Raw genomic sequence first — 9,635 nt, forward strand, 5'->3', positions numbered from 1 at the left:
TTGTGCTCTTGACCCTTGACCTGCTATATTAGATCTCTCTTTATAACAATGCATGTTGTGAAGCAGTGAGATCAAAGCAGCGAAGTTTTAGTATGACAGTGTAGTCATCATGAACTTGCTTGATCACATTGAAACTAACTTTTTTTTTTCTCTGTTATATGTTTAGATTTTGCAGCATGCAAATAGAACGTTTCTCTAACAGCTACAGTGAAAGATTTTAAAATGTATAAAGCATATGCAAATGTGAACATCTGCAGTATTTAGACACACACAGACATCAAGAACCAGCATATGAATCTCAACAATGGTGACAATCAACCAAACGCTTCATGCTGCAATGCATGTTGGGTATACAACATAGGATAAACTCTCCTCATGTACTGCAGTATGAATAATTATTATCACCACTGTTGAGGATCGTATGCTAAATGTTCATGTCTAAAAACCTGAGCCAACACTGTTCTTTCTTTTTATATTGAAACATTATAGTGTTGTGTTTTTTTTTTTGCAGTTGTGCAACAGCTGAATGTCAGCCAAATAAATCAAATAGTGATACCAATTCATGATGTTCATCCAAATTAGTCATAAATTGAGAGTGTAAGATAATCTGCTATTACAAGCTTTTGATTCAGTAACGCACAAATGTTTGCCATAAAACAATATTGTAATTGTTTAGAAGCAAATTACATTAAAATACTCAAAGGGTCAAGAGACAAACTAAAGCACACCTTGACCACAATCATGGTGGCATCGTGTTCTTTCTTTGTTTCTTTTAATTCTCAATAAGAGATTCTGCAGACATGAAATAAAGTCAGTCTGGTTAGTAATGAGTGAAGCTGGTGATGCTGTCTGTAGAGTTGCTTAATCAGATCTTGAGAGATTTAATGTTGTTGTTTTTTTGTTTTGTTTTTTCAGTTGATTTTATTCAAGGCTGTGTCTGATGTCAGTTGTAGTTCTTGTGTTTGTCTTTTCTTCAGTGATGCTGTTTGTTAACAGCAGGTGTTCATCACTAATGCACAATCATCACTTAATTAGTCACTTAATTACCTCATTAACTTTAACTCTTTGAGGACTTGGGATTTGACTCCAGACTTGCTTGTGACTTGAAAGGAATGACTTGGTCCCATTTCTGCAATATAGGGTTATAAAAAATGCATAATAAAAAAGGCTGTGTTTTTAAATTAAACAAATGAGAACCAACACGATTGGCAAGAAAACGACACATTCTCTCATTTTATCATTTTAAGTGCAAACTAAAGAGTAAAGCTCAGAGTAAAGCACAGATCATACATTTATGGTGGCTGATGTAAAAAGAAAATCACACAAGGTTCAAAAATTTAAACGCATCTTGTTTGCAATAAAAACGCTCAAATAAAAGTTTTCATTTCAGTCATTTCAGCCTACCAGATGCAAAACAAAGGCAATATACTACTTCACTAGCACATCTACAAATCAAACACAATTTTGTGCTTTGGGAAATAAGCACATCTACATTTTGCAATATTAGACATGCACCTCTCAAAAGTATTCAATCTTTATTCTATTTAGAAGTTTTTCTTAAAACAAGCTTGTCCACACTATCAGTGGTGAGTGTAGATCAAGTTTGTGTCTAATGGTTAGTGAAGTACGCTGGGGAGAAGTAGGCCTAACTAGAGACTTTTCTTCCATCTAGTTTCAGTTATTAATCACCAGTCAGTGTTTGAAAGTGACCAATAAGTCGCTACAAGTTAAACATGTCCTGAAAGAACTCCCACGTGAGACAGTAGTTCCGCTTTGAGTGCAATATCAAATTTTATATTTTGTACCATGTATTCTCTGTAAAAAATGCACGTACCAAACCGTGACCCCCATACCGTGACGGTTTAATACGAATACACATATGCCACCCCTATCAACCGATCACAGAGGTGACTGCAAGCAGGCTTGTGCATGACAACAGACATCAACCATAGCAAAGGAATTTATATCATATCATAGAGGTATTTTTTCCTTACTAGAAAGTAGGTCTCAGCTGCTTTGTAAATTGGTTTTAAGAGAGAAATTTAGTTCGACTGTGATTTAGGAGTTCTCTTAACGCTGAGATAAAAGTCTTTGTGAATACGGTCCCTGGTCAAAATAGAGATCTTCTGCTAAAGAACATCGCACAGGGATATGAAGAACACAAATAAAGCTGAAAAGCTAAAGACCTTGTCCTGTAGGAGGGCTGAGATCACTTTCTGGACCATCCATAGTCCCAGCCCCCTGGTCCAGACATGTAGCGGCTGTCAAATCTGAGGATGAGTGGAGAGACGGTGTTGTCTCTCAGAAGTGTACACACATACACCGGTTAAGCATAACATTATTACCACCTGCCTAATATTGTGTTGACACTGATTATCTCTTCATCACCTGTAAGTGGATGGGATATATTATGCAGTAAGTGAAAATGTCCTCATAGTTGATGGGTTAAAAGCAGGAAAAATGGGCAAACATAAGGATTTGAGTTTGACAGAAGCCAAAATTGTGAAGGCTGGACAACTGGGTCACAGCATGGCACACATTTCCCTTTTTAGAGATTTTTTTTTAGTTTCTGGAGTACATGTGTGGGTATCTGTCTATCTGGTTCTGATAGAAAGGTATCAGAATACACAGTGCATCACAGTCAGGGCTGTTTTGGCAGCAAAAGGGGGATATACCCACTCAACACAACATTAGGCAGGTGGTCATAATGTCATGCTTGGTCGATGTAGATTACATGATGGACAATCTGGTCAAAATAAAGATCAGCTGCTGAAGGACATCTCACAAGGATATGAACAAAACACATACAGCTGCAAGAGTGAAACACCTTGTCCTGTAGGAGGGGAGTGAAGATTCAATTCTGGACCATCCATTGTCCCAGCCCCCTGGTCCAGACACCCTCGAATCTGAGGATAAGTGGAGAGATTGTGTTGTCTCATAAAAGTTTAGATGACTGTAAAGAAAATAGAGATCCCTCATCCCCGCTAAACTACATTCTCACAAAGATCTCAAGGGGAACAACATAAACCGGAGGTGCCAAATCTGGGCCAAACACACCTTATTCTGCTGTTGAAACGTTGACCAAAGTCTCTAAATGCAGAATGACAGTAACTTCCGCAGGTTCCTTGCTACTTTCTGTTCCCTGTTTTGTATTCCTAGAACAGTACAAACACAAAAATGTACAATATGCAATAAGGTCAACATGTGAAAGGTAAGGTAAAATAAACCTGCATCCCACACGCCTCAGATATTCGGATTAGCATATCTGCCCTCACTATTTCCAACCATTGCTCACCACCATCTACACATATATAAAAATATAAAATAACTGAAATGAGTTTTTAAAATACATATGTTAAATATAGTCTCACCTTCAACCATCATTTTATAGATCTCATGGATGTTTTTCACGCACGTTTGTGCATTTGTGTATGGAAGTTTTTTCCTAACAAAATTAAAATGAAAATTCAAATGCCTAAAATGATCAAATCATAAATCAAACTCTCAAAACAACTGTGCAAATGATAAATCAAATGCTCAAATTATCAAATAATAAATCAAATTCTCAAAATGGCTTCTCAAATGAGAAATCAAATGCTCAAATGTGATTTAAATATCCTCATTTGGGGAAGCATTAACTGTAACAAAAATCAAATTAAAAATAATTTGTATTTGATATTCAATTTTCACGATCAACCCAGTATAAACCTGTCATAATTAAATCTATAATTCAGTGCTCTAATGATAAATCAAATGCTCAAATGATAAATCAAATGTTCAAATCAACATCGCAAAAGGCAAATCAAATGCTCAAATCAACACCGCAAACAGCAAATCAAATGCTCAAATGATAACTCAAATGCTCAAATGATAAATCAAATGCTCAAATGGAAACCGAACACGCCCATGCAAATGAGGAGTGCCAATCAACTAGCGTGGGTGGAGCTTACAAGGCGGAACTGGGTACCTCATGCGCTGTAGTGATGGGAAGTTCGGATCATTTTACCGACTCGGACCTTTGAGTCTCGTTCAGAAAACGAACGAATCTTTTTTCGAGTTATTTCGTTCATTTTAGCAAATATTATTTAAATGTTACGTGTTGCCTCTCTAACACATCGACTGCTTACACAACCGTTGATTACACTACAAACAAGACAAAACTATAATGCTATAAGAAACAGAAAACTTTCTGTTCTCGTTAGTGAAGCTGGTGTTTGCATGCATTATCACAGATGAAGTGAATTAAATGCAATATTTATCAAATACATAGACTTAAACAAAGCGTTTTCATGAGCAACAGAAACACGTTTCATATACTGTTTAATACAGCGCCATCTGAACAAGAATAATGATCAACATAAACATGTAGTATTTAAATACTAATAAAGTGGGGTTATATATGCGTTTATCAGTGTTTTATGATAAATCTGACTCAATATAACAATGCGACTACAGTAAAAACACTTTTACTGTTCTAAAAACACAGATTTGTCAGCATTATCAGACTTGAGGATGTTAGAATAAACCCAAAACACACGTGATGGTTGTCATGTGGTGAATCTGGTCAATCATGAAACAGTCATGTGGTCATCAGAGCTCCTGCAGCCCCTCTGAACAAACTGCGCCGGCTGAGTCAGTCGCTGCTCTCGAATCGATATCGCGATACTTGATGGCACACGTGACAGTCACGAGGCGTCGGCGCTGCCTCAAGTCGGACAAAATTTCTAACCGGCATGCACTGCTTTAAATCAGAATTTGATCGAGCTGCACAGCGCTGCGTTAAGTCGAACTGCGAACGAGTCGTTCATTCATCACGTGACAGCCCCATAAGATGAACGAACGACTCCAAAAACCCGAAGACTCGAAACAGGTGAACTAATTCCAGTACAGAAACTAGTGCGCGACTGAACGAATCACTCCCCGAAACGACTCGTTCGTCCCGAGTCACATTAAAGATTCGTTCAAAATGAACGAATCGTTCAGTAACGATTTATCACTGTTGAGCTGTTGATTTGCCGTTTGCGATGTTGGTTTGAGCATTTTATTTATCATTTGGTCATTTGATTTATCATTAGAGCACTGAATTATAGGTTTAATTATGACAGGTTTATACTGGGCTGATCGTGAAAATTGAATATCAAATACAAATGATTTTTAATTTGATTTTTGATACAGTTAATGCTTCCCCAAATGAGGAAATTAAATCACGTTTGAGCATTTGATTTCTCATTTGAGAAGCCATTTTGAGATTTTGATTTATTATTTGATAATTTGAGCATTTGATTTATCATTTGCGCAGTTGTTTTGAGAGTTTGATTTATGATTTTATCATTCTAGGCATTTGAATTTTCATTTTAATTTTGTTAGAAAAAAACTTCCATATTTGTGCCCAATGCCAGATCCTTAGGCAAAATCAATTTTGCCTCCTTGTGGGGGTATTCAAGCAGGAGCAAAGGCCTCCAGCCAACTGTGTGTAGCTTCTCTATCTGAAAAAAAAAAAAAAACATTAAAAACAATTACAAGTGCTTTGGTGTGGTGTGTATGGATCTGTTACGAACCCCGTTTTAAAGTGCTCGTAAGGAAGGGGTTACAGACTCGGACTCATTACCAGCCAGCACAGAACTACTAGAAGCAATACCCGAATTTGACGGTCCAGCAGCGATCTCAGAGCCACCATTCAAATTAGCAGAGGTTTTAAAAATAGATTGTTTAGGTGGATCACGAGCAGCTTGTAACTCCAACTGCCTCAATCGCACTTTTGTATCAGCATCAATTCGGTACATTTCGACCTGATGTTTTAAATCGTCTTGTCTTGCTTGAGCACGGTCTTGAGTCTCCAATTGTAAACGAGCTAACCGGAGCTTTAAACGCCAATCAGTACGGAACTCAGGCGATGCCCCTGAAGAAAGTGAAACAGGCTCAAATTTAGGCATGGAAAAAGGTGGACCTACCTCCCCACCAGGGACAGTAACTGGAGTAACTTGATCACCGACAGGCCCTCGTAAAGGTGAACTTTCCGCAAAGTCAACAGCTAGTTCAGCTGCCGACGTAGAAACAGCATCCATAGCAGAAAATACTCCTTTATCAATCAAAGCAGACATTAAACAAGCTTTTATCTCAGCTTTACGTTGTGTTTTAGAAATCGAAATTTCATAGTGTTGGGCAATCAGAACTAAATCATTTTTCCGACATACCTCTAACCCCTCAACACTAGGTTGATCTATAAACTGATTTAAATCAAATGTTGCCATAATAAAACAAAACAATGAGTAAATAATCAGTAAAAATCCACACATACTCCGGTCCTACCTACCCAGAAAACTAACTACATCTAGCTAGTCTTCAGAGGGTACCGATTGAGAGATTGCTCTCTCCTCCCCCGGAATACCTCCAAACACAACAAACTAAAATAATAAACAAAAACAATAAACAGCAAACCGTAGTCAGAGCTGGCGCCAAGCACAGCACTGCCGGCTTACTCTAACTAACCGGAGAATGCGTTGGCCATTTGGACATGTAAATTAATTACAACGAATTATCGGGAAACAACAATAACTAAACTTTAAAATAAAGTTATTGTGATCCCGGACGAGCCCCCATTTATGTTACGAACCCCGTTTTAAAGTGCTCGTAGGGAAGGGGTTAAGCAACATAACAAGGACACGTGAGACCACAGATATCAATTCAGCTTTTTATTAACAGATCTAGTCGGCTCACGTGCCACTTTCGGCAACAGGCAACGTGCACATTTAGTCATTAGTTTAAATAAACACAACACGAAGGAATAAACGTAGCAAAAACAAACAAATTAACAGATCAACCAGAAAACAAAACAACAAACAAACAGACCGCTTATCAGAGGCTGACTTGCATCAAGACGCGCACGAAGCTCGCGGTATACAGTGCTTCGTAAAAAGTAGCTGAACAGAGCTTCAAAACGAGTGCGAGTCATGCTCTCAACCGAGCCAGGGAGTCACTGTTCTGGACACACGCTGGAAACAGAGCGCCAACACAATCTTGATTCCCCCTCATATCCAATTCAGCGCTCACTAAACAGGCCACAGGTGTAACGGGGCGGAGCTCAACCTCGAGAAGACAGGAGATAACCAAATTAATACAAAGAAAACGTATACAAACACAAAATAAGGACAAAGTAACTCTGACCGTAACAGATCTTTGTGTGCATATCACAATGCTGGGACACAAATACAGGTCAACATGAAAATCTCAGGATCAAAGCAGACTGTACACTGCTCTGTCATTGTGTTTTGTCAATATTCTGTCTTCTCTTGTGATTTGTCAAATAAGAACAGTGAAAGCTCACACACTGGTATGGTCAGATGGAAGCACAATACGATTTCTGCTGGTCTGCTGTCTAATGCATCTCTGTCTTATTGGCCAAGTTCAGTTCACATATCACATCGCCCACAAGACGTGATGTCAACTTGTCATGTGCTGTGTGCTAACATACTGGCATTTGTGGGAAAAGTCAACTGTTCTTGATATAAAGAGCTGTGAAATATCACAACAGTACTGCAGGCTATGACCTGATCCTGAGAGTCTCTGCTTAATGTTTGCAATGTTTTTCAATGATAACATGGTAAAGTTATGTTGAAACTCTTAAATAAATAGCCTCCATAAATATGATGCATAATCTTGTCTCAGAATCAGAATGTCAAATATATCACCTGAGAGGTGTGTTAAACTGCCACTAACCCACACAGTGAACCACCACTAACCTGTCATTTGAAAAAATACATGCATTTCAAAGACCCCAAAATCACTGCACACTAACAGGACCATGTCATTTTGATAACATCATTTCTACTACAGTGACCTAGTACAATAAAAGTTACTTACCAAAATGACTGCACCATCCAATAAGTGGGAGGTCACTTGATTTCTTTTGTTGTTCGCTACCCACGTGTCCTTTTTTTGTTCATTTTTTTTTTTTTTTTTTTTTTAATCTTAGATTTTTAGGCTGTGGGGCCTTACAATTAGGGCACATTTTAAATCCATTAAAAATGTTTCCATAAGCAGGGCAAGTTTTCTTCAGCCCCCCTCCCCTCTCTTCGACATGGTTTGGTGATGCTGTAAACCAGAAAGAGTAAGGTATAACTTCTGTTATATCCTTAATTGCTAAGACATTTCACCTATATAACAATGGTGTCAATATTTTAACTGTGTTGCAATAGACACTAATCCAATAACTGACAAACTTTTGTGGAAACACATATGTGACTAATCCACAGAATCTGGTATAATCATTTTGTAACTTGCTCTGCCTATATCAAACTTGAATTGGTTAGTAGTTACTTCCCTAATGCTGATTGTTCATCTACATGGGTTTAGCAACAAATCTGTGCTGGCACAGCATATAACACTATGGTGCCTTTAAAGAAGCATTTGAAGACTGCTATTTGGTGTGTACAGTGAAGAAAATAACTTTTATCCTTGGATACTTACTGAAATGTTGGGATGAAGAAAATATTAAAAAGAGAGAAAATAAAGATGCTGAAAAGTAATAGACAGGAGAAATATTTGGGTGCCTCACAATTAATCTGCAGACAAAAAAATACATAAGTAGGATTACACATGATACAAAATAACATTACGAAATTAGTTGACAGAAATTATGATGGTAAATAACAATTACAGCTAACATCGCATGAGCTCGGGTTGCCAAACCAACAAGCCTTGTTCTTCAGTGTTAGGGCAATTAACATGCTTCCGGATTGTTCTTTATTATGCTTTGGTTTAACTTGTTTTTTTGTGCTTTTATCTGTCATCTTCTCCGGTATCCTGGTTTCAAAAATATTAATTTATTATAGTTCAGGTATAACACTAGCTTTTTTTTCTTCACCCCATCTAATGCAATCTAGCCTATTCAAGGCGCTCATGACAAGCTTAGTTACAGGTAAATTTAGCCTACACATATTGCACAAACACAGAGCAACTGCATTCGATAGTTACGCACTATATTTCAAACATAATCCTGACTGTGTAAAAGTAGGCTGCTGTTTTGATAACCCAAACCTTCTAGATTAGCGAGATCATTCCTACACTAGAGCAGTGTTACCTATGGCTAACATGAATTTCAGAGACAACGTTTGCATTATTGCAGTGGTGGATGAAGTACACAAATCAAGTCCTTGAGTAAAAGTGCAGATACGTATAAATAAATATTACTCCAGTAAAAGTGAAAGTACTCCTTTTTCAATTTGACTCGAGTGAAAGTACAACAGTACTCAATTTTTATGCACTTAAGTGAAAAAGTACTGATAGATTTAGCAATTTTATATATGATATATATTTATATAATTTTATATATTTTTTTTATAATCTTACTGCTCAAAATGCCTAGCCGATATGGAGTCAAGATATATTTTTGTTATTGATATGAAGTTTGTTGACGAGAGTGCTGTAGTAATGTTCACTGTGAGACTTACACTGTGATGTACCTGAGAGAAAACACATCTGACCACCTCATTTTCACCAGTAAGAAAAAGTGTTTTAAAGCTTGTTGTTTAGCAGAACGTCACAGTTTTATATGATATGAGAATAAGGCCTGAAGTTATTGAAGATCAATTTAATGAATATAATTAAAAACACCTCTGGACAAATGCCCCCAGAGA

Source organism: Labeo rohita, unplaced genomic scaffold (genome assembly GCF_022985175.1).
Source record: "Labeo rohita strain BAU-BD-2019 unplaced genomic scaffold, IGBB_LRoh.1.0 scaffold_378, whole genome shotgun sequence".
Classification (NCBI taxonomy): domain Eukaryota; kingdom Metazoa; phylum Chordata; class Actinopteri; order Cypriniformes; family Cyprinidae; genus Labeo; species Labeo rohita.